The 25,889-nt window shown below is 25.9% G+C and overlaps 1 protein-coding gene across 3 annotated transcripts in view; it reads left to right on the top strand.

Annotated features, from left to right (window-relative positions):
• The window catches only part of LOC105249612 (connectin), a 265,723-nt gene that overhangs the window by 72,431 nt on the left and 167,403 nt on the right, over positions 1–25,889 (top strand). For 2 of the 3 annotated variants that reach the window (XM_025414897.1, XM_025414896.1), the window contains one exon: positions 23,347–23,431. The exons of the other annotated variant lie outside the window; for it this stretch is intronic. The gene's annotated coding sequence lies outside the window, so the exon portion shown is untranslated. The remainder of the gene's footprint in view (positions 1–23,346; positions 23,432–25,889) is intronic. 3 annotated transcript variants of the gene reach the window in all.

The raw sequence follows: 25,889 nt of genomic DNA, 5'->3' as shown, positions 1-25,889 counted from the left end.
ATATAAATTATATATATATATATATATATATATATATATATATATATATTTATATGCATACATTTGAATCACAATTAATTTTATTTTATATAATAGTAATATTGCAATATTTATTATATATAAATATTTTATATTTTTTTACTTATTCTAAGTTTAATCTTTTTTTAAACACATTATAAAAAAATTTATATTCGAAGGATACCTAATTTATATCATGGAAATAAGATATCTAATTATAATAAAACAATATATAAAAAAGAGTAAAAATTAAAATTAAGAAGGAGAATTTAAATGTAAATTTATTAGAGAATTTATCATTAAAATTAATCTCGCAATTTGTGAAATACTATATATTAATAGTCATATAATAATGTGACTAAATTTTAATGTATAAATTTTCATAAGTTATATCGTTAAATATTTCAATTTCATTACGTATAAAACAGTTAAATAAATAAACAGAAATAAATAAATAAATCCATTATAAATAGAATACTATTTGCAATTAGCAGTTTTTTTTAATTTTAATGTTTTATATATAGATACTTTATAATTTTATACAATTAAACAAAAATGAATTCTTCTGAGAAAGTAAATTAAAAATTCAGTATAATATCTTTTTATATTCCAGAAGTTTAAGTTGAAATATACTTTAGTAATATTGTATCATATTTTATTGTCATCTTGATAAAAGCAATTATTTTATTAATATATAAATAAAATTAATCAATTGATGTAAAAAAACGCATAGTTACTTTTTCTTATACCAATTGATTCCTCTTATTATTTTAAGCATAAAAGTATTGAGGTAAGATAATCGAAAAATGAATTATAATTTATGTAAAATTAAGAAATTATTTCGAGTCTTATAACTCGAAAAGTATTTAATGGAAAATAACTTAATTACAGTGTTTTGGAAAGCTCTCGAAATAAACTACAAGAATAATAATGTAATAAGAAATAAGGATTTTCATAAAAAAATTCAAGGTGACCTTCATGTAATCTTGGCAACGCCAAGTGTGGTTATATTGAAGAGTAGTAAATATTTGTCGTAGATTTATATTTGACAAATATTTGAGTAGTAGATATTTTAGAACCCTACAACTTTTGTATTTAACATTTTTCTTTAAAATGAAATCTCTTCAAGTTGTTCAGGGGGTTCCATACTTTTTGTTCACTGTATGATAAAGAATTATTATTCATCAAATAATAATATTTTCAGTTTTTCCAACTTAAAAGATTATTAAAAAATACATATTATACATATTTTTTCAATTGTTATAATTATTTTCCTTGAAAGATAAAATTCTGTACAAACTTTTATTTTGCTTAGAAAAAAAGTTTTTAATAATTTATACATATATACATAGTTCTATATAAAAACATCTCCGATGATATTCTTAGAGTTTTTCTGTAAGTTACATATTTAGAGCTGTTGAAATAGGAAATTTTATTTGATCGAGGCATCCTTTAGTTTAGTTGTTTAGTCTAATTATAGACATTCGTATATTGCGCCATTATCTGTCATCTATGAATTTATTTTTGCTCACTCGCGCGGTGTAGCATTACTCTTTTCCTTTCGTCTTCTTCTTGACTTTTCCTGACTTCATGAGTAATGATATGTTTATTTTGTATTATTTTGTATTAATTTAATAGAAATAAATATTATTCACGTTATTTCTATTAATATAAGTGCTTGAATATCAACCTGTTCCATACAATAAATCTAACAACAAATTATACAACAGATGAAAAGGGGGAGGGGAGAGAAAGAGAGAGCGCAATTTTATTTAATGTAATCAAGGAACTGCAATTTAATACATATATTTAGAAAACATGTACAGTACATTTATTTATAGAAGAAAATACATAGAATGTAGAATACATAACATGTGCGTATGTATAGAAAAAGCAATAAAATATAATATATTTATTTATATATATTTTATTTATTTCATGTCTATAATTTGATATATTACAATCATTATATATGTATACAATTATATAAAACTGCAAATATACAGTATGTCTCAGTTAAAGAAGGCCTAAATATCTCCTTTATTTTTCATGATACGAAAAATGTTCGTGGCACAATTTAAATGGCTTAAATAGTGGAATATAATAAAAAACAAATGTTTTTTATCAAGTTATTTTTTCTGTGTTTATTCAAGATCGTTGATATTTTTTATCTCGAAAACGTATATTTTTTTTTATTGCATTCTATTGTAGTGGATGAAAACATTCGAATATGCCTAAATCATGATTTTTAGATGACCTTAAAAACGAATATTGTGATGAAATTGTTGCGATTGTATTTGAACTTACTGTTTATATCATAAATGTTCAAAATAATGTTTGTTAACAGCGATACACTTTCTGGTACCAATAAATAACGGATTTTATTGCTCTTTTCATTAAGTTGTTGCTTTTCATTAAGTGTTTATCAATATGGTCTGCTTTCTGGATTAGTGTATCGATAAATGTCTCACAATGGCTTACAATTATTCAAAGCACGAATCGAATTGATTTACATTTATGGTGACCAAACCTATCAAATTATTTAGTATTTATTTTGTACTAATTTGTATCACTAATAATAATTTTATGACTTGCGCAATATCGAAAAAAACCGTGACACTGCTACCTTAATATTAAGTCAGCAGAATCGCAATAAAAAAAAAAGAAAAATAATTTGTAAATAATTTGATAGGTTTAGTCATTGGTATTTTTTATTTTGCTGATTTGGTCCTGCTGGCTTAACAGAAGTTTTATGGTGCAGCTAATCAGTGTATAAGAGAAGCGATACGGTTAGACAAAGAATGATTTCTTAATCGCAAGTGTCCATTGCATTCATCATATGCTAAATTGATTACAAAATTAAAAAAAAACCGGTAATATTGAAAACAAAAAACAGAGATATCCAAAACTATTACACACGAGAGCAACGTAATCCATACTGTCGTCAATTCTAACTACCGTTGTCAATGGACATTATTTTGAACATTTATGATATAATCAGCATAAGATAGTCATAAATACAATTTCAATACATTATTTGTTTTTAAGGTCATGATTCAGGCATATTCAAATACATTTTTTTATCTGCTACAATATTCAATAGAAAAAAATTTCACGTTTTCCAGATAAAAGAGATTAATAAAAATACCTTGAAAAACAGAAAAAATGACTTGATAAAAAAAAATTTGTTTTTTATCCTATTCCTCCATTTAAGCCATTCAAGTTGTGCCACGAACATTTTTCATATCATGAAAAATAAAGGAGATTTTTAGGTGACCCCATTTAGCTAAGACATCCTGTATTATAATAAAATATATACAGTTATTGTATATATAGCATTTTTGTTTATGAATGTATATTTTTTCGTTTTTTAAAAATTGGTTAGGTTATCAATGGCTAAAAGCTGTACTTTAACATGCATACGACAGTAGGATTGAACATTTATCCGCAAACTATAGTAGTCTACATCTACACAATGTACGTAAACAATGTAAATTATTATCATATCATCTATGTCAACAATGAATAATTTATGAAGCATGACTTAGAGCACTTTTAGTTTATATTATATTATATTATATTATATTATACATAATACTTAAATTCATAAATTATCTTAATATCGCTAGTCAATTAATCAAAGCATTATTGGAAATAATGTAATCGATCAAAAACTAGTCAGAATTTTTGTTTATTAATTATGACGTTTCGACCATATGATTGTGGTCCTCTTCAAGTATATACTGGAATATAAAATTAACAATTAAATTTTCAACGGTTTGAATAAACAGTACACACACGAATTAAATGTGAACAATTTGATAATACTTAAACTATATTGCAAATTACATAATAATATAATTTTGATATTTTGATATTATGAAAAAGTTTTTAATAAAAAATTCAACAACTGGATTTTATATTGATAAAGAAAGAAAATAAATATTAAAAATAAATATATTTTATATTATTTTATTATATGAATATTATATTCGATTTATACTAATATATTATGTTACGTTAAAATTATTTTTTAATAATATAATAATAATTTTTTTACATTCTGACATTTGATTTATAAAAGTTGATATAGTTTACACATTTATGTGGAAAGGTTACCCTGTAAACAATAGGTACAATATACGTACAAGACTTTGTGTAAATAATTCACGTAATAAATTCATATAATTTTACGGATTAAAAAGATAAAAGTTAAATAGCCTAGATTATATATTGAAGATTGATACCATCATCACAACCATTCCATAATTCTTCAAAGTTTCCTAATTACTCCTGTGCATGTCATTAATTACCAGCCACTATAAGAGGCATACTCTCGACTATGGAATGGGCCTTACTGGCCGCGTCTCTTTCATGGCAGTCACGTAGACGATGCGCGGTGTCGTCGTCGTCGTCGCCATCATCGTCGTCGTTATCGTCCTCGACACGGCACGTAATAACGGCGCCCGTTGCGATGCCAATGCTGACGTCGAAGCATCACAGCGGCAGATTAATCCTGATGAATTGCTGGGCGGAATTGCGCGAAATTGCGCATCTCTACCGGGTGAGCCATTTGAAAATCGAATTTGTTGACATACTGGGCGTGCCATGTCGACAACGTAGTTTCTCTAATTAAACGGATCGCTCGTATATATGTATACGGCGGACACGATTGAACGAATGGACAAACGTGGAATGTGCGGTGGCGGGTCTTTTTTTCAGAGGCAATCATGTCGCTCGTTGATAACGCGCTAGGTAGTCGAAAATTTGTTAGAAACGACACGACGAGCGACAACGCAAGCGGGCGAATTTACTTGCAAATGAAAGCGGCGGACTTAATTAACGGTAAGTTTTCGCGACTTCATGTGGACTTGAATGTGAAGTCATCGACCGTCGTCGCGAAGCATTAATCTTTTCAGTCGTTGAAAAAAGTTTTTTTCAAAAAAGGAGATCGTATGTCTTACGTTTATCATTATTTATTTTTAATATTTTACATAAAACTCATTAACTTAATTAATGATCTCTTTCTATTCTATAAATAGAATAATGAGATGAATTTATTGTGATATGAAAATATATAATTGTATAATGTATATCTTGTTGCAATACGTCGCCAATATAATAATCGATTCATTAATTGATTTTATTGATTTTTGTGTGTGTAATTTAAAAAATACAGAGATTAATTTTTTATTTGATCTCTAATGTACTTAAAAAATTGTCTCCGAAAAGCACCAAGAAATTTTTTTTATGCTAAACAACTATTTAATCATTTTAAATATAATTCAATTTTAATTTAAATAATACATATTCTAACTTAATTTTATTTTCAAGTTTTTAAAAATTTGCTTCTAACGAAAAAAAATCGAATTTCAATGTTTTTTTTTAACATTTTATTGTTAAAAAAATGACCGAGAGATCAATAAAATACTTTTCTCTTTAAAACTTTTCAAATCAAGTAAATTAGTATTATGCACGTCTCTTTACACAATTTTTGTTGTAATGTTTGATGCAAGACTTTTTCAAAACTTGATAGAATGTTATTTTTATATCATGCTATGGTTTTAAAACGGCGTATCGTATTAATTTTGACAAATTGCTCAATAAACATTAATATTTATTATTATGCATAATTTAAATTTAAATTTTTATAATTAATTTTTCTTCCAAAGACTATAAAATTAATTTTATCATGTAACAATAAATATAATTTTACAAAGAGTATATCTTCTATAATTATAATTTTATATAATTTATATATATATATATATATATATATATATATAATTATGTATTTTTTATACTTTTTAAATTATATTATTAATTTATATAAATTATTAAGTTCTATTACTCGTATATTATAGTTAAGAAATTATTTGTATTAATTTAATTTTTATTATTATTTAATTTTTATTAAATGTAGTATTATAATTATTATTGTATAATTATATATGTATATAATGCAAATACATAAACAGGACATTTTATGAATCTTTAATGAGTAGCACAATAAACAAATAGCAATAATATATCTGTTTGTATCAAGCTGATAACATTTTTGTTGAACCAGAAACATCTAATTGTTCAAGTTTGACGTAGATTATAAGCACAATTCAAGATAAACAGGCTATCACAGTCGCAGTGTTGAAAAAATTCAAAGAGAGGAACGCGCCGTCGAAATAGCAAGCCATGCGAGCCATGGCGTTTGATCATGTCTTTTGACTCGCAGAGCGTTTTTTGCTAATATATATATAAAAACTGTCACTGGTTATATTCTGATTATAGGAAGCAAATATATTGAAAAATGATAATAAATAAAAACAATAAAAAATATTTATAATTAAAAAATAAATTATAAAATATATAATTAAATTAATAAATTAATAAATATTTATAAATATTTACAAATAATTATAAAAATTATAAAATTATAATTTTGTTACGCGTACGTACGCGTGCGTGCGTGCGTGCGTGCGTGCGTGCGTGCGTGCGTGCGTGCGTGCGTGCGTGCGTGCGTGCGTGCGTGCGTGCGTGGTGTGTGTGTGTGTGTGTGTGTGTGTTTGTGTAACATTTTATGAATGAAGAGCAATGTATATAAAACAAAATTTCTTTTTTAAATATCGTTTTGAACATTTAACAATTTAAAAAATATTTATGGCACTCCATTATTATTCGCGTTTCTATGGCAATTTTGACAATGTTCTAAATAATAAAAAAAAATTTTTATTCAAAATTTTTTATTTTGATAAAGTTTTAATTTTTTGCAAAATTGAGTGATATAGACTTACATTAGAAAAAATTGCGAATAATAGTTTAAGATTTTTCTAAATAATAGTCCGAAATGAATTAACAGATATTTAAATTTTTGGATTGAAAAACAATTAATTCTAAATAATAATTTAAAATAAAAATGAATTAAAAGAAAAAATAATAAATGATTTGAAACAGGATGCTAAACTGTTAAAATTAATAATTTTTTTACACATAGATATTTAAATGTATGTGAGTGTGTCCATTGATATCCGTTTTAGATTGTTTAAAAATTTTGAACTATCTTTTCAACTTTTTTCCAAGAGTTTATATCTTAGAAATGCATTTATTTTCATAAGGTAAAAATTCACTCCAATTATTTAATAATTAATAATTAATATTTAATAATTAAATTTAATTATTTAATAAAAAAAAAATTGTTTCTAATTTTTAAATGACGCTATCAAAGAGTTCATAAAAATCAAATAAAAAATAACAGTAATTTTTCTTAAATTAATGATTTATCCTAACAATGCTACTTGTTTTTTATGGAACATCCTATACATCTCACAGATACACACACGCACATGTATATATATAATAGAACAACAATTAGAAAGTTGCTAAAAATTCGGTTGTTATTTGAAAAAAAATTTGATGGAATAAAAAATCAAACTGTTTTTTATTCAAGAAATCTGATAATTTTATTAGCATATAATACACAAAAGCAATATAATAATTTGATAAATTTTATATTTAAAAAAGAAGTGTAAAATTGGTGGTAGGAAAAATTTAAATATCAGTATTATTTTATATAATTTTTATATATGTATACTAATAAAATTGATTAAAGATTTTCGATACTCAAAATAATATGATTTTTTTCAATTACATCTTTTTTATTTCCAAATAATAATAACTGACGTTTCAACTGCAATTACTATTAATTGTAATCTTTCATATCTGCAAATGTTATGTAAATGAAACTAAAATATGGCTCTGATTGAATATCTACAAGTAGAGAAAAAATTGACTAATTAATAGTTAGACGCGATAATTGGAAAAAAAATTTTTAGCATCAAATTATTTTACATTATCATTTGTGTATGCTAATAAAATTAATTCAAAGCTTTACTTAAATTAAACTGAGTTTTTGTAACTCTGTCTATTTTTATCTCCAAAAAAAAAATAACTTTAATAGCTTTCTAATTGCTGTCTTTTATATCTGTAAATATATGAGTTAAAAGTAGTAATTTTGAATATCCACAAATAGAGAAGTAGGGTTAATTGAGAGTCAGACGCGATAATCGGAGCGCAATTTTTGTTTCAAATGTGACTGCATTAATTGTTTATATTCATACTTTCCATCTCTACTTCCATCGTATCAATCGCAGTTGTCCAATAATACAATACTAAACCAATAATGTGGATTATAAAATGGAAAATTCATATATATGTATATATATATATATATATATATATATATATATATATATAAATACATATATAAAATAAAAATAGAGGATGTAAAGGCCCTTATCAATTTTCTCATAGATTAACACGTAGTTACATAATTATTATTTGTATTTAAATCGCGTTAGAGTTGTATGAGATACCAAAATTAATCTTGCTATTGTTTTGTTTTATCTTGAAATTCAAGACAAGATCGAAACAAGATTTTTAATTAGTTATCAAGACAATTTTGTTATGATGATCAAATTATTGATCTTGTAAGATTGTTGATTTTTAAAATGAGTTAAAATATGTATTGTCGTAAATTAAATGCGAAAAAAATTATATTCTTTTAAAATTATAAAAAAATTATATATTATTAATATATAATTTTTTATAATTTTAAAAGAACAATTTTTTTCGCATTTAATTTACGAATATACATATTTTAACTCGTTTTAAAAATCAACAATATATATTGTTTATTTTGTTTATTGTGTTAATTGTTCCTAAATTTGTTAATATTTATAAATGTTTTTATTTATTAAATCAAATTTTTTAAGTTTATATAATAATGTATAATTATATATAATTATTTAATTATATATTAATAATATATAATTTTATAATTTTGAAAGAATATAATTTTTTTGCATATAATTTACGAATATACATATTATATATATATTCACATATCATATACATTTCTTTCCAAAATACTGTATAATAATATATAATTTGACGGATAAACGAATGATTTAAATATAAATAGTGAGGTTTTTATAATATATGCCAAATATTATTTAAATAATTATTCAGTATTAGATAAAAATTTAATAAAATTTAATAAAATTTTTATCTAATACTGAATAATTTTTAATAAAATGGAGATGAGGTACAGATTCTTGCTATGTCTGAGTATGAGATTCTTGCTAAAAATCCACTCAAGATCAAGGCAAGATTTGAATTTTCGAAAATTTTCAAGACAATATTTTTACGAATAATGTTTTATTTTGATTTTTGTGCGAACATGTATTTTATACATGTACCTATATGCATGAATGTATTTTATTATTTCCTTTAAAACTTATTTTTCTCCTTATATCTTGTACTCGAAGCAAAATAAAGTTCTAGAATAAATTCGACATGATACGATACGTAATTGCTGCGTTTATATGTCGAATCAGGATTTTCGCTGCCACATCGCTAATTGGATTGCCGAGCTATTAACTCACAGGCAGGTAAGATTTCCCGGATAACTGTTGATCTCCCGACGAAGTTTCGCAGAGACACGAGAGACGATGATGCTGGTAATTAGGTGATATTCTGTACCCGATATGTGTATTTAAAGCCGAACAATTTGTCTTTAGCTTTAAATTATTTGGAAAGTCTCAGTGTAATTTTATCAATAGAGCTTATTTTAGACGACATACGTTCAATTGATGAAAGAGAAAAAATAATTCTTAATCCATCGAGCGGTATTGCTTTTTGCCGTTTGTCACGTTGTGATGTCAATACTGCTTCTCGTATCAGCTCTCAATCGACTATTTCCGCTTCCAATTCTTCGTGATCCGATCGGAAATAGAAGTAAAGACAGCGGAAATAAAAGATGCGCGTGGATATTTGAGATCTTTTACGTCTTTTCCCGATCTCAAGGAAGCAAAAGGAAATATGTGATAGACTAATATTAGCATCTTCTCCTTTTTTATCCCGGATACTCGTACATCTTTGTTATTTAGTTATGGTAATTCAGACGTAAAAATTGGAAAATCGTAACGCGAGTCATATTTGAGTTCAGACTCAATATGTCGCAGATATATACAGTGTTTTACAGGTGAATATAACGGATGCACATATGTGTCAGTGATTCGTGACTACGACTGATGTATCGTCCCGCTCTTACTAAATATTCCACAGCTCTCTCTCTCTTCTTCTGTGAATTGCGAATCGTGAAACCTTTTTGAATTTTTGAACGCACAAAAATTTTTTACCTAGTCGCATAGAAATATTTTTGCATTCCGTCTTTATTTTAAAATTACTTATTTAATTTAATTTTTTAATCTAGGGAGGGGCTTATATTTTTTTAATTATATATCTTTTAACTTTAATAGTTTCTTTTTTTTAAATAGAGTAAATATAGAATAATTTTTTAAATATACTATTTTTTTTAAATAGAGTAAACAAAAAATTCAGCATCAATTTTCTTAATACGATAATATTTCTTAAAAATTTAATTAGATTATAAATTTTATTTATATAAAATTTATGGTTGTATATGTGTATATATATATATATATATATATATATATATATAATGTTAAATAATGTTAATAAATTATTTCTGAATTAACAGAGTTTATATTATTATTCAAAAATAATTTTAGGAAGATTATTAATTCAGATTTTGCTTCTTTTGCACCTCTTATTTTGCATGTCAAAGAATTTAAGAATTATTCTTTCAAAATCTAATTGTTAAAGTAGCTTCGTTCTTCTGAGAGAAAATGATGTTCTTTTGCTTATAAAGAATATTCATGTTTTAATGTGTCATTAAATAATGTAACAATAAATCTTTTTTAACGTGTTATTTTACTAGATGTACAACTTATTTTATCAATTTTTTAATATGCTTTATTAATTAATTATTAATATGTGATTTGCATTAACATTGTAATTTTGCAATTTGTTTATTTTAAATATTATTGTTCAGCTTTAGTTTATTATTCAAGCGTCTTAAATGAATTTGAATATTTATATTTTTTTTATCCTATTTTGATTCTACAATTGTCCATTAAACTAACGCAATTAAACGATAAATCCATGTACGTCTGTACGATCGAGGTGAGTGGGCAATTTGTTACCCACTCGAGATCAAAGATTCCCAGCCTTTGATCGCCTATGCGACCGACAATTTGTGGAAGGATCATAAGAAGATCATCTCTCCTTGGTTTGACTTTTATATGTTCGACAGGATTTGACAGCTTTAACTATTTCTTCTCTAGCTTTTCCTCTTATCCTACTTTTTTAAAATCCTGCTGAGCTCTCCTTGCCATAAGCGAATAATGTTAATATTACACAATGAAATATTTCGTGAAAATAGCTGATTTTGCGTTTTTAAAAAATATAAAATTTGAGATATTGACTTTAAGAATGTTAATTAGAAAAAATGAAGAAAATTATAATAATAAAATAAAGGATTAAATTTATTATTTAACATCTTTTCTTTAAGAGAGAGCATGCATTTTGTACATATACAATTTTTATTTTATCTTTATTTAATCTACCTATTTCTTTATTTAATCTATCTTATTTAATCTATCTATCTATTATATTAAGCATTATTAAGGTTAATTATATTAATATTTATATCTCATAACATATATTTTATTATCAGAGGAATAGCTGATAAAAAAGCTGATAAAAAATTCTTTGATAACTAATTTGGATAGTTTTCTTATTGTTATTTATTAACAATAAAATCAAGAAATATAATGGCAAAAATCAAGCAATATAAAAGTGCTAAAAGACAAAACAGATTTTTTAATAGAAGAAAAAGGATTTTCTTCTATAGAATATTTTTTCTATAAAATAGAAAATAAATATTTGTCACTGACTTTTTTTTTCAATGCGGATGCAGGAGCAATCTAAGATAATCTTTAATGTCCATGAGAGAAAATCAAACAGTGAAATACGACTTTGGAAAAAAAGTGAGATACTTTTTTGGAAGAGTCGAGATTTTCTTTGTGATAGGAGGAAAATTTAAAACCTTCCGCTAGAACGAGAGAAATGGAAAATTAGTTAAGCCTGTAAATTAGTTTTTGCATATATATATATATATGGTGTGTGTGTGTGTGTGTGTGTGTGTGTGTGTGTGTGTGTGTGTGTGTGTGTGTGTGTGTGTGTGTGTGTGTGTGTGTGTGTGTGTGTGTGTGTGTGTGTGTGTGTGTGTGTGTGTGTGTGTGTGTGTGTGTGTGTGTGTAGATCGTGCTTAAGTAACGCTGGAAAAATGTAATTAACGGATAATGCGGCTGGTACATACTCGTTTCTTGCTTCACCTCGCTTCAACGTGCTCTTCATAAAAATACATCGATATACGAAGTGCCTTACGTTGCAGGATAATCCGCGTACAATAGACCTCTAATACCATTAGCAGCTCGTTTAAGCAATATTGAGATTATTAACTTTAATAATAAATCTTATCTCTTTATTCGTTGCTTCTTGTCATTTTAGATAAAATTTGTTTTTACTTAAAGAAATGAAGATAAAATTATATTTATAAAAATATAACTTCGATAATGAACTTCAATAAAAATAACTTCAATCATTCTCTTTTCCTTTTTCTACGTTTCACTTCTTTCGTTTTTCATTGCCTTCTTATTACTTCTTTTTTTTAGTTCATCTTACTCAATGAAAATGAGTCGGATAATATTCGGTTGTTGGAAATGGTGTGAATACATTATCAATTTTTCAATTTTTCACTTTATTCAGAAATAATAATTTTACGATAAGATTTTATTCCACATTTTCAATTTATCTTTATTTAATAAATTATTTTTATTTTGATAGAGTTATATTTTCTAATTTATCCTAATATTAAAAGATACGAGATGTTTCACGTAAATATTTCATGCAGTAGCAAGGCGAATAAAGGTTTACAATTAGATAGATCGAACTTGTAATAAGTCTAATCGATAGATTATCTTTATTAATATATACTACAAATATTATTGTTGCTTTGAATGAAAAAAAAAGAAAAACAAAATATATTATGACGTAAAATTTCCTCTTTAATCTGGAAAGAATTCTACACGGTTTTTATAGAAATTGGATTTTGAATAAAATTTGCTGAAATTCTGGAAATAAATAATTTATGTGATGTGGATAAAAAATCATAATAAACGCGATATCAATTGATGGAATCGTCTCGCCATTATAATCGCTCAAAATATGACGTTATTTTAGTACTATTGAGGAAAAATAAATAATGTATCATTAAATAGAATCACACACAGTTGATCTTTATTAATATAGATGTTATATTTATTTGGAAAAAATATGTACACGCATATATATATATATATATATATATATATATATATATACAGGATGTTCATAAAGTTCCCATCCCTTATATTTCGGAAACGGTTCAAAAATTATGAAAAACCATAAAATACGTATTCAGTTATTTCGAAGGATTATTTTTTAAGAGGATTTTAAGAGGCCTCCTCCTTAAGGACAAAACCTAAAGAAAACTTAAAAAAATTAAAATACAACTTAAAAATAAATAGAACTCTCCCTATATTCATTGCATATTCTTATAGCTTACCTCAAGAGCTTTAAAAAAGTATTTATTATAAAAAAAGTATTTTTCATTAACTACTTTTCGAGTTATGAGGTTTAAAAGTTACAATTTTGCCGACATTAGTATTAACCCGAGATATATCGCGTGGAGGTTACACGGTTGAATTTACACCTCTATTGTACGTGTGTAGCATGCTACTTTATATTACATAAAAGTATAATAATAAGGATTTTCTCTGTGAACTTCTCTTTGAGGGAGAGGGGAGCAACTTCTTTAATCCTCTTAAAAGAATAGCTTCTCGAAATGATTGAACACGTATTTTACGAATATAATTTTTGAATCATTTTCAAATTGTAAAAAAATTTTATGAACTTTATGAACTTATGAATCCTTTATATTTTACTCAATAATACATTATTTACTTCTCTCCAATAGTATTAAAACGTCTTACTTCAATTTTTGAATGTTTGTAGCGGCGAAACGACTTCATCAATCTATATCACGCTAATGTGACTTTTGATTTCAGCCCCACATAAACTATTTACTTCCAGAGTTTCAGCAAATTTTACCGAAATCTAATTAAGAATCGTGCAGGAGTCCTTCTCATTCTTTTAATGTAGAGAGATACTTTTAATTTAAGTTTCGATTGACTTAGTTTCAACCTTTTAGTTGATTTTTTAATATTATTTAGATTTTTCGATACAAATTTTAATACAAGTTGCTGATTTTAACAGTATATGTTATAGTATACATGTAACATATATCATATGTAATAGCATAACATACATCATATGTAATAGAATTACACGTTTTTTATTGTAAATATATTTATTATAAATATGCTATAATAAATATGTTATAAAGAGGTAAACTTAAAAATAAAAGTTTTAAAAATGTTAATCTTTAACATTAATTTTTGTAATACACAAATAAAGATGTGAATTTAAAGTATAAAATATTTATTTTAATAATTAAATAAATATGCAGTTTCCATGAGAAAAAATAGAGAAAGCAACATATATGCTGTTAATATTTGAGAAATATAATGTGAAAATTATTGTAGCATAACTTTGATTTTAATATCTTTGTTCTTTGGATTATTTTATTGTATACTACATAATTATTTAAAATGCGTTTAATTACTGAAATTAATATTTTATTATGTTTCACATTGATTTTGTGTAAAAAATATAATAATGGTATAAATAACAATAAATAATTTATATAATTAATTAATTATGTAAATTGGCACTTTATATAATTACTTGTTAAACTTTCATTTAATTTCACATATAATTTCATATAATTTCACAATAATTTACTATAACAAGAAATATTTAATAATCTGCTAAAAAATGTGATATATTCAAAAATAATTTCCTGAAAAAAATCACTCATCAAAAAATATATTGTATACATAAAAGCGTTTTATTTTATTGTTTGGTATGTTTGAACTTCTTTCTCTTTAAAAATTATTATATAAAAAATGTGCTAATGAGAATAATTATATATTTATTGTTAAATTTAGAGGATATATTTTTTGGACAAAATATTTTCAAAAATATTTGTATAATTTTGTATTCTTAATTCTGATGCAATTTTTTATCGTAACTTTTATAATAGAAATATAGGTGCAAGTAATAAGTTTATACAATAAGAATGCTTCTTTGTACAATATGTGTTTTGTTGAATATGATTTTTTTATTAAAGTTGTTGCTCATACATTGACAAGAAATATAAAGAATTATCACTGACAAGTTATTTAATGAATATTTAACGTGAAGAATCATCTGCATTGGTAAATCCTAGTAGATTGTCGCTTTTTTCGCTAGAAAAATCATTATTATTAAAATTTATAGAACGGACTGACGCGCATCAGTTATCCCCAGTTTTCCGAATTTTTTGAAAAAATATTCCTCACCGCGCTATGATGTCAAAGCAGCTTGCGCATTTTCCAGTTACATTGTATGTGTGCGTGCGTGTGTATGTGTTATATGAGATGCATCGTATATGTGCACATCATTGTTGTGCATTGTTATGCATACGTAGCGAGGCCAAAATTTCGACTAAATAGCAAATCAAATCCTGGGGTCAGGATGAGAAATAATCGCCGTCACGTGACTTTTTAATATTAAGGGAACAAGTTTTTCAATATTAAAGTTAATATCGCAAAATACATATTTGTGCATATAAAAATGCAAGACTTTCAATATAATGTTTATCTTGTTATATCGAAGTAAATTTTAGATATTTTATTCTCGTGTGTGTATGTGTGTATTAGTAAATTCAATTTGTTTATAATAAGAAAAATAAATTTAAATAATTACTATTATTTTTAATTCTTGTATACGTGGTCGAAAAGTTGTAGGAAAAACTGATACATTTTTGCTTCTCTCTAAAAGAATGTAGTCTATGAGTTTTTCTAACAATAAAGCATTTCGTTGACTGGTGGGTGATAGATCTCTGCGCAATAATTAGCGTTGCCGGTAATTACGCGAGCAGATAATTACCAGAAGTCTAACTATCCTATGTCGGTGGCTTGTCAGTAGATCTTGCAGAGTAAAATGCGAAAAGTTTCAACATTGTGTCTATAATTCTACTTTTTCTACTCTTTTCCATAGTTATGAGTGGAAAAAGCTTTCGAAGTGATCGACAGAAAACGCGAACATTTTCCATGTTCTTGCGAGAGAGAGAGAGAGAGAGAGAGAGGGAGCGAGGGGGAGAGAGAGAGAGAGAGAGAGAGAGAGAGAGAGAGAGAGAGATGGATGAATATTTCAATGTAGTAAAATGAGTCATCAATGACAATTTTTAAGGTTTTTAATCGTTTTTGTATATTAAGTGTTATTTTTTTATGTTATTAAATAAAAATAAATAATAAAATAACTTTAATATTAGCTGAAATTAAAGTTTTTAATTAAATAATAATTTAATTGATATCGATTTATTAATTAAAATGTAAAGTTCTCAATTATACAGAAACTCTTACACAATGATTAGAGCAATATATTTTTTTTTATACTGGATGAAAAATATACATTTTTGAGATTTTTTTAATAAAATTGTAATTGAAATATAAAATTTGATTTTTAATATATCTTTATCTCTACCGTTTTTTAATTTTTTTTTTTTGTGATATTTTATTATTATTCTTTTTAAGTGTGACAGCTAGGCGTGATAAATGAAGCGCAAACTCTTTTTTTTAGTATGTCTTTATTGATAGTTCATTTTCAGTCAAACGTTTCAATTTTTAATTTGAACTGTTCATTAGCAACTGTTACAATATTATATGAAATTTAATATATTCAGATCTCTTTCATTCAGCTGTACAATTGTAAACACTCACTAATTAATTAAAGTAAAGGTCGCATACATTGGGTCTGCGTCGATCCAATATACCACCCCATACACGGGCATTAATAAATTATGTCGGTTCATACATGTAGAAAGACACTTTGCCTAATGGGATGCGCGACAATGTGATATATAAGATTCCGTGCAAAGATTGCGACGCCTCATATGCCGGACAAATGAATAGATTTTATTAAAAATAAAATTACTTAATATATATAATTAATATATATTATTATATATAAAATTAATATATATTAATATATACATAATAATTAATTTGCATTGCAATTACATTAGATACTAACACATAGAAATAATACGCATAGACTAATACTTTGTCATTAGGACCACGTACTGCATAACCATGAATTTCCTTTATACTTATATTATATTCTTTATTTTTATATATTATTCTTCAATTGTGTTTATTATATTCCGAATTCTTCATATTTTTGTTATTGCGCGTGTAATAATTATATATTTAAATTCATATATTATATAAGCATCAAAATTTTCGGCGAAATATCTGTATTTATTCCTTAATTTATTGTATGTGAGTTTAGTGAGCCATGAAATTTAGTTTGCATGACCGTTGATTAAAATGTTATGTTTTAATTCTTCTGAATGGAATTATATGTAACTTTATTCATTATTGCTCATCGGAATTTTGTTTTTTGTTAATCAAATTGCATTGTATCATTGCGAATTATCGCAACCGGAAACAAAACAAATCTTATTATACATTGCCATATTATCGTATATTATAATGATTACGGCGCTAATTATAATATTTCGAAATTCGAATATTTTATATCGAAATAAACTGAATAGAAATTATTGTGGTTTATTGCCAGTTAAATATAACTATTAATATTATTACTTAATTAATATTATTTGTATTATTTTGATTTATTTTTGTCATAATAATCATAATTTCATTATAATTTATGCCTATTATTGATGTCAACTTCATGCAGTATATCATAAAAGAAGATATATATATATATATATATATATATATAGAAAATATATACTCAGCATTCGACATTTTTTCGAATTTTGAAGTTAAATGTTGGGTATTTAAAAATTCAGATAATTTTCATATCTCGATAAAAAAAAGAACAAATAATGAAAAATTAATTACTACGTTTCTCTTAATATCGTTTTATAATAATATCGTTAATATCGTTCTTTGTTTAAAAATATTTTTTTATACAACGTAAACATAATTTACAACTGATTTAAGATGGTCATAAATTAGATGATTCACTCTGTATAATAAAGTTGCATTATTATATTATACATTAGGGTTATAAAATATTAAATTTGTATAATTATTAAAAAAGATTTTCAAGTTAGCGCGTACAAGAGATATCGATTTAATACAACATTTTCCTACTTTCTAAAGCGCTAAAGAGAGAAAATAAGTTTTATTTATAACATAAGATATATAATATTTTAAAATTCCTATGTATCGGTAAAAAAAGTGAAAAGATATATAAATATTTGCGTAAATAGCTATGAGAATTTGAAATACTTCTCGCGTGATATGTTTTCTTTTGAAATAATAAATTACTTTATAAGATATTTATCGCAAAAAAGCTTGCTAAAACTTCATTATAGTAAAAAGAACGCGCGCAAAGAAAGAAGAAAAGTAAAAAAAATTATGGTTAAGAATCTATTTTATTTCTTTTCAAATTAAATTGGCTTATAACTTTTATCTTAAGAAAATGTGATAACTTCGTAAGATTGGAAGAATTTGATGTGTGTGTGTGTGTGTGTGTGTGTCAATGTTTTAATAATAAAATTTGTATTTTAATTATTCTTATATAAAATCATTATAATATCGAAAAAGAAATATTAATTTTATTATCGAAAACTCATTGAGTTGATCTTCTTGTATAAATTTATAGAAATCTCTATAATATTTTTGGTTTAAATATAAATAAAAAAAATTATTTTATTATATATATATATATATATATATATATATATAATTAAATATTGTTTAATTCTGTATATTAAATTTATAATTGTTATTTTATATAGTTTTATATAGTTTTATATAGTTATTTTATATAGTTATATAGTATAATTACTATATAGTTATATTTACTATATAATTACTATATAGTATATTATTATTAGAATGTTGGCACAAATTTTCGGCTTCAAAAAATTGATCGTTTTATTGTTACGTTTAATCGAAACCGATAGTTCTGAGTTAAATAAGTACGCAATTTTGAATTAGATAAATTTTATATATACTATGCATTTTAATGATGTGCGATTAATTTATTCTTGTTTTGAATATGCACAAAATATGTCGACGATGATGATGGCGACGATTGTGGCATCGACGTCAACGAGCGTGTCTGCGTTTTTAGTGCAGCTGTTGGAATTGTCGAGCTCCTATTAACGCGGCGCGTTAATTACACGAACAAGGGTGCGCATGTTACAGCGAGAAATTTTTTTATTTCGTTTAATTCACGCTATTTGGCCTCGGCTCGTGTTACCGATTCGATTCAGACTCTCGTCCCCTTTTCTAAAATATTGCTCCAGAAAACGTAAAACTCTGCTAAAACACGATTTATCAATAGCATTCAACTCGATACCGGAAACTAATAGATACCGATAGATAACATTTTATTTTTCATTTTGTGTAAAGCGTAATTCGTTGGCTTTAGAAGTAAGAAGCATTGTAGGGAGAAGAAGAATGAGGGTAGATAGACAAACTCTCTTCGCCGCAAACGCGTTGCGAGTGTTCTTATAAATCGCGCGAAAGCGCGGCTTCCTTTCACGCGGATAGAAAAAAAACCGCAGAGAGGAGAATCTCGCCTCCTTTTTCTCGCGGATTCGGAGAACCGCGTGGGATAGGGGAGGAGAAGATTCACGGTTCGATGGGCTGAATCATCCACTTTGCAACTAGCGAACTCTTGCAGAACGGTAATGTTTGAACAGAGTCCGCGAGCTGACGAGCGGAAGTTCGATGCGCATCCGCGACCTGCGTTCCGTTAAAATAAAAACGCTGCCTTCCCTCACTCTTGTCCGCCCATATCTTTTATTGTGGGTAACTTAAACGAATTTCTCCTCCTCTACCGTGTGCCCAGGAAATTTCCGAACGAGATAAGAATCGGAGATTCGCGAGCGATATCATCGTTCGATTTCGCAAGTGTAATTGTTCAATAGATTCCTCGTGGAAGTTTGAAACAAAGTTTAAGCTAATCAGATATGTCGCTCCCGAAGAAATGATGAGAGATCCACATCAATTTTCTCAAATCCTTCGAGTGACAGAACGTTAAAAACTTTGAATGAGATGAGTATACTCAGAAATAAAATGATAATGCATATAACGATATTGTAGAAATCTGACATTACTTGACATTACTTTTTGGGCTGATCAAAAAATAATGTTGGATTCTTGCAATAGATGACGCTTTGTGTTTTTTAATCTCAAAGAGAATGCAAAATTTTAAGCAATGTCAATTTGACGATCATATTAATCAAGTTTATATCATGTTTTGGACAATTTGACGTTAATGCGACGTCAAATGACATATTATTTTGACTTATGCTCTCCTTAGAAAACTCTGTTCCTGATCTATAACAAATTTATAACAAATAAAAACTATGTTTTCTATGATTTGTATTCTTATCGCGTTTTTTCCTTTGGAAATAAAAAAGCATAAATGCTCGAAAATAACCGTTTTGTCGCTCAAAATAAGGTCAATTCAAGAAAATTTAAATGTGTTTTTTTTTTAAATCATGCATTAAAGTGCCAGCTTTTGAAATATGTATATATTATATAGATTAGAAACAATGCTTTGTATTGAAAAATATAAAAACGTTATCTATTGCAGGAATTTGACATTTTCCGCGGGCAGTCTAATAATTTAATAATTAAAATTAAATTTGTGAAAGAAATTGTTAGAATGTTCAACAGGGCTATTATAAATAAAAACGTTATGAAAAAATATAACTAATTATTTTATAAAATTAATTTTTTTTAAATGTACTCCATGTAAGATATAAATAAATAAATTCAAATAGGATAGAAATAAGAAAATAAAGATTTTTATTTTTGTTGAGGTCAAATAATAATTTGGAAAATATAAATATTTTTTGTGTGATCCACACAACATGTTTAGAAACTTTCAGGAATTTTAATATCTTATAATGTAAATTTTTACATTGCTGTATGGTTAAATATTTAATATATTTAATAGGAAGTATTTTTTTATGTGTACATTATGTGTACGTGTCGCACATATTTTTGTTTCATCTTTAGATATCTTTTTTGTTTATGCATAAAGTGCTAAAATATAAAATCAGATTTAAAGGTTATTCATTATTGCAATGTATTTTTTCAGTTTGTAAAAGTAGGTCGACACTCTCTTAAATTTATTTTATTGTTGGAAGAAGTAAAAATGGTTTCGCTCATGCAATTTTTCGATGATGACATTCTGATACCTTTGATCAATGTGCCGGATCTTTTTCATGTTTTTTTACTTCTTCGCTATCTTTGCTTTCGGAGTTTCAAGACATAACCAGCACTTGTAAAAGAGTTTCTTCTATCTGAAATGTACTTTTTTCTATTTTCGGTGCACTTTACTTAGAGAGTAACATTTTAAAAAAATTTTAGTGATTAAATATAAACAATCTAAAACAATCTAAAAAAAATGCATTATGATCTAAAACTATTACAAGAAATAGAAATTGAGAACTGAGGTTAATTTAAAAGATTATTTGAAATAAGCAGATGTTCCTAAAAAAATAGTATTAAATGCTAATTTTCTGGATTTTCTGTAAAAAAGATAGATTCTCTAAAAAATTAGTAAAAATACAGAGAAAGAGCGAGAAAAAAAGAAAATATAAAACTTTATTTTTGTGAATTAGCAAAATGCTGTTTTTTCTTTTCTCTTTTTCATTCATCTGGCATTCAATTCTGCGATCATAAGGGTTATGCAGAATGTCGTGTAATCTCTGCGCCGGCATAAATTATGGTCGACCTGTAGCTAGGAAACTCGATGTAGTTTCCTGACAGTGACGATTAGACGGCGCGAAACACAACGCGAATTTTCCCAAAAAGGCAGCGCGTGACAAATCCAGAATTTTCGGCAGTAAAATGCGTGAAAAAAAACTGAGACAAAAAACATGCAGTACGTTCGGAAAAACGAAATACGAAACGTTTGTATATGTAACAATTATGTATATATACAGGGTGTCCCAAAAATCCCGGACCGGTCGAATATTTCATAAACTATGCACTTTAGAAAGAAATGTTTCAGACAAAAGTTGTATGGCTTGAAGAGTGCCATAAGATGGTGTCATTGATTTGACCTTGAAAAGTCGTTTGAAGATCACGTGAGGTCACCTTCAATTTTTTAAATGGAACTATCTTTTTTTTATTACATATTCGTGTAGCTTATCTCGAGAGTTTTCCAAAACACTATAATAAAGTATTTCTTCATTGAGTACTTTTCGAATTATGAGGCTTGAAATAATTTCTTAAATTTGCATAAACCATAAAATATCTAGTAAAGTATTCATTTTTCAATTATCTTACCTGAATAATTTTATGTACAAAATAATAAGAAGAATCAATTGGTGTGAAGAAAAAGATAATTATTTTTAAGAAAAAAATATGTAATTTGCAATTAACAATTACATATTTTTTTTCTAAAAATAACTATGCGTTTTCTTTACACCAATTGATTCCTTTCATTATTTTGTACATAAAAGTATTAAGGTGAGATAATCGAAAAATGAATGTTTTACAAGATATTTTACGGTTTATGTAAAATTAAGAAATGATTTCAAGCCTCATAACTCGGAAAATACTTAATGAAAACTAACTTAATTGTAGTGTTTTGGAAAGCTCTCGACGTGAGCTATCAGAATATTTAATAAAAAATAGATAGTTCCATTTAAAAAATTGAAGATGATCTTCACGTGATCTTCAAACGACTTTTCAAGGTCAAACCAATGACACCGTCTTATGGCCCCTTTCAAGCCATACAACTTTTGTTTGAAACATTTCTTTCTAAAGTACATAGTTTATGAAATATTCGACCGGTCCGGGACTTTTGGGACACCCTGTATATGTAACAAATATGTAACGCATATTTTTTTCTCATTTGTAATTTATACTGGAATTAGGGAATTATACGTCTCTCGATATTCAAATATATATTATTAATTTTTGAGTCAGTGAATGATTTATTTAGTAACATATACGCACACATACACACACACACACAAACGCCCACAGCATAGATCCGAAAGTGTGTGGTAAAATTGAAAATCTCGGGAAATAAATGTCGATCCGCCGTCGCGATTAATCATTGCCCATGTGCCGTTTAACTTACCTCGCTTACTTAACTTATCGGCAGATTAATGGCCGAATTAATTACCGAAAAGAATTACAGAGAGGACAAAGCGCGGTTTTTTTACCTTCATTCTTTGTTTCCGTACAGATTGGATGCAGTTAACTGATCGGAACGGCGAGGAGAACGAAATTTCTGAGATATTGAACTGCGCGCAGAAAAGTAAAGCTTAACGGTAAGTACAGAAACGTTTATTTTGAAGCAAGACTCGAATGAAACGAAAGGAAATACTGTGTATATAGAGCAAGTCAAGAATTGTATATTATATTATAAAAGAGAGAGAAGAACTTTAATATTGTTTAAATGATTTGTTTTTACGACGAATTGCTTTTGCTTTATATTTTTAGAAACTTGTTAGAAAATTATTTTTATTTCATTAGAGCACGAGAGCGAGAAAAAGAGGGGAAAGAGAGAGAGAGAGAGAGAAAGAAATTTATTGAAGTCGCACAGAATATGGTTGCAAAATGTTGAAATGAGCACTGTTCAAGCATTTTGTAATGAATTTTATCTTCTTCCCGAGTTGAAATTATGGCCCTATAATAAACCTTCAATTTCATTATATACATATAGGAGTTAAGATAGTAAAGGAGGTCCAATTGCAAGGATAGAATTTACTCTTACTCAAAACCTAAAAGTGTCTAAAAATTCTGTTTTCGCAAAATTAGCATTAAAGTAGGTCCTCTTTCAGTAGGACCCACTTTAATTATCAAAATATTGACAACATTTTTAGTTTCAAAATAGCATTAAAGCAAAATTTACAGAATTTAGAATTCAATGCAGGAGTAAACAAGTATATCATCAAAGTAGATTATTGCCACTCGTATAAGCATATAGATCTGTTAAGTAGGTGCAAATTAGTTTTAAAAGTGTCAAAATAGGATCAAGATTTCGGGTTGAATTATGGCTCTTCAAATATTTATAGAACACGACCGGGTAATAGACACAGGGTATTTTTATATAAAATGCAAGATGTTTCTCTCCAAAACTTGACGTTATACAAAAAATGTTTCAGATCAAATTTATAGGATTTCGAGAGAAGAAAAGCTGATGAAATCTTATATTATAATAAAAAAAAAATATATAGTTGTTTTTAAAAAAAAATGTAGCTCTGCTCATTGCAAATTTTTTCTTGCAAAACAACTATGTATTTTTTATACCATTTCATTCCTCTCATTATTTTGTGCATAAAAGTATTGAGACAAAATAATTGTGAAATGAATATTTCATAGTTTTATAACATATTTCAAAGTTTATGTGAAAATTCTATATATAAAAAATTGAAGTATAAAATACTAAAAACTTATCTTTTTAAAAAGGGGTGCTTAGTTCACGCATTAATTGTATCTAACTGTTGTCTACAAAAATAATGAAATAAAAAAATTGCGCCAATTAAGGATAAAAACTTGTACAAGTTTAAATAGAAATGTTTTAATTGAAAACTTTGTTATACAAAATAGTTGTTTTAATTTCCAAAAATAATAATTAAAAAATTAAAAATTTATTTTAAATTTACCTAAAAATTGAAAACTGAAAATTAGTATAAAAAAAATTTTTTTTAAATAAATTAAAAAACTTAGCACTGCCAATTTGATTAGTATATCGTTCAGCTTAGAAGTGTTGCTAAATTTCCAAATATAAATCAACATAAATTAATTAAAGAAATTAAGTAATTAAATTTAAATGTTAGATTAATAATTAGAATTAATAATTAGAATATGCGCCAATTTCTTATATATATATATATATATATATATATATATATATATATTTAATTAGAATATGTGCCAATTTTATTAGCAACGTTAAGTTTTTTTAATTAAATATTTTTTGTACTTTTTTGTTTTACATTACTTTTAGTTTCCAATCTTTAAGTTTTAAAATAAATTTTTAATTTTTTAATATTATTATTTTTAAGTTTTTAGTTATATATATACACATATATATATATATATATATATATATATATATATATATACTTAAATGCCACCCTATTGTATATATATATATATATATATATATATATATATATATATATATATATATATATATACAATAGGGTGGCATTTAAGTGCTACAAATCAATAACTATAAAAATATTTGCCAAATCAAAAAATAGTTTGTGAGAAAGTTTCATGTACTCAAGAGGCTTAACTACATAAACATAAGAGGTCTTGCTAACTACATAAACATAAAGTCGTTCCTGCTTTACCTTTAAAGGGAATGGGAAGTAACTTCATAATTTCAAATAAAACCCCCTATAAAATGTTGTATATTTGGATTTTACGGGAAAAAACGAAAGAAGACTTAAATCGAAGGATATGTGAAGTTTGCGTTAACTTTAGAACGATTAACGTGACTTTAGAAATATTATTTAGAGTTAGACAAAGTTTTGTAAGAGGAATTAATAAGTGTTTAGCTGATAATGGATACCAGTTCGAACATTTAATAAAGTAAAAGAACAAAAGTATATCTTTTATTTAATTTATCATTAATTTTAATACATTCTACTTTAAATGCTTATAACTTTTGATAAAGGCATTTTTCAAACAAATGTTTCAGATAAAATTTACTTGTTTTTCCCGTAGAATCCAAATAAGCAACATTTTATAGAAGGTTCCATTTGAAATTATGAA

The sequence above is a fragment of the Camponotus floridanus genome, unplaced genomic scaffold (assembly GCF_003227725.1).
Source record: "Camponotus floridanus strain SB8 unplaced genomic scaffold, Cflo_v7.5 scaffold90, whole genome shotgun sequence".
In the NCBI taxonomy this organism is placed as follows: Eukaryota; Metazoa; Arthropoda; class Insecta; order Hymenoptera; family Formicidae; genus Camponotus; species Camponotus floridanus.
This window is presented reverse-complemented; position numbering and strand designations above follow the sequence as displayed.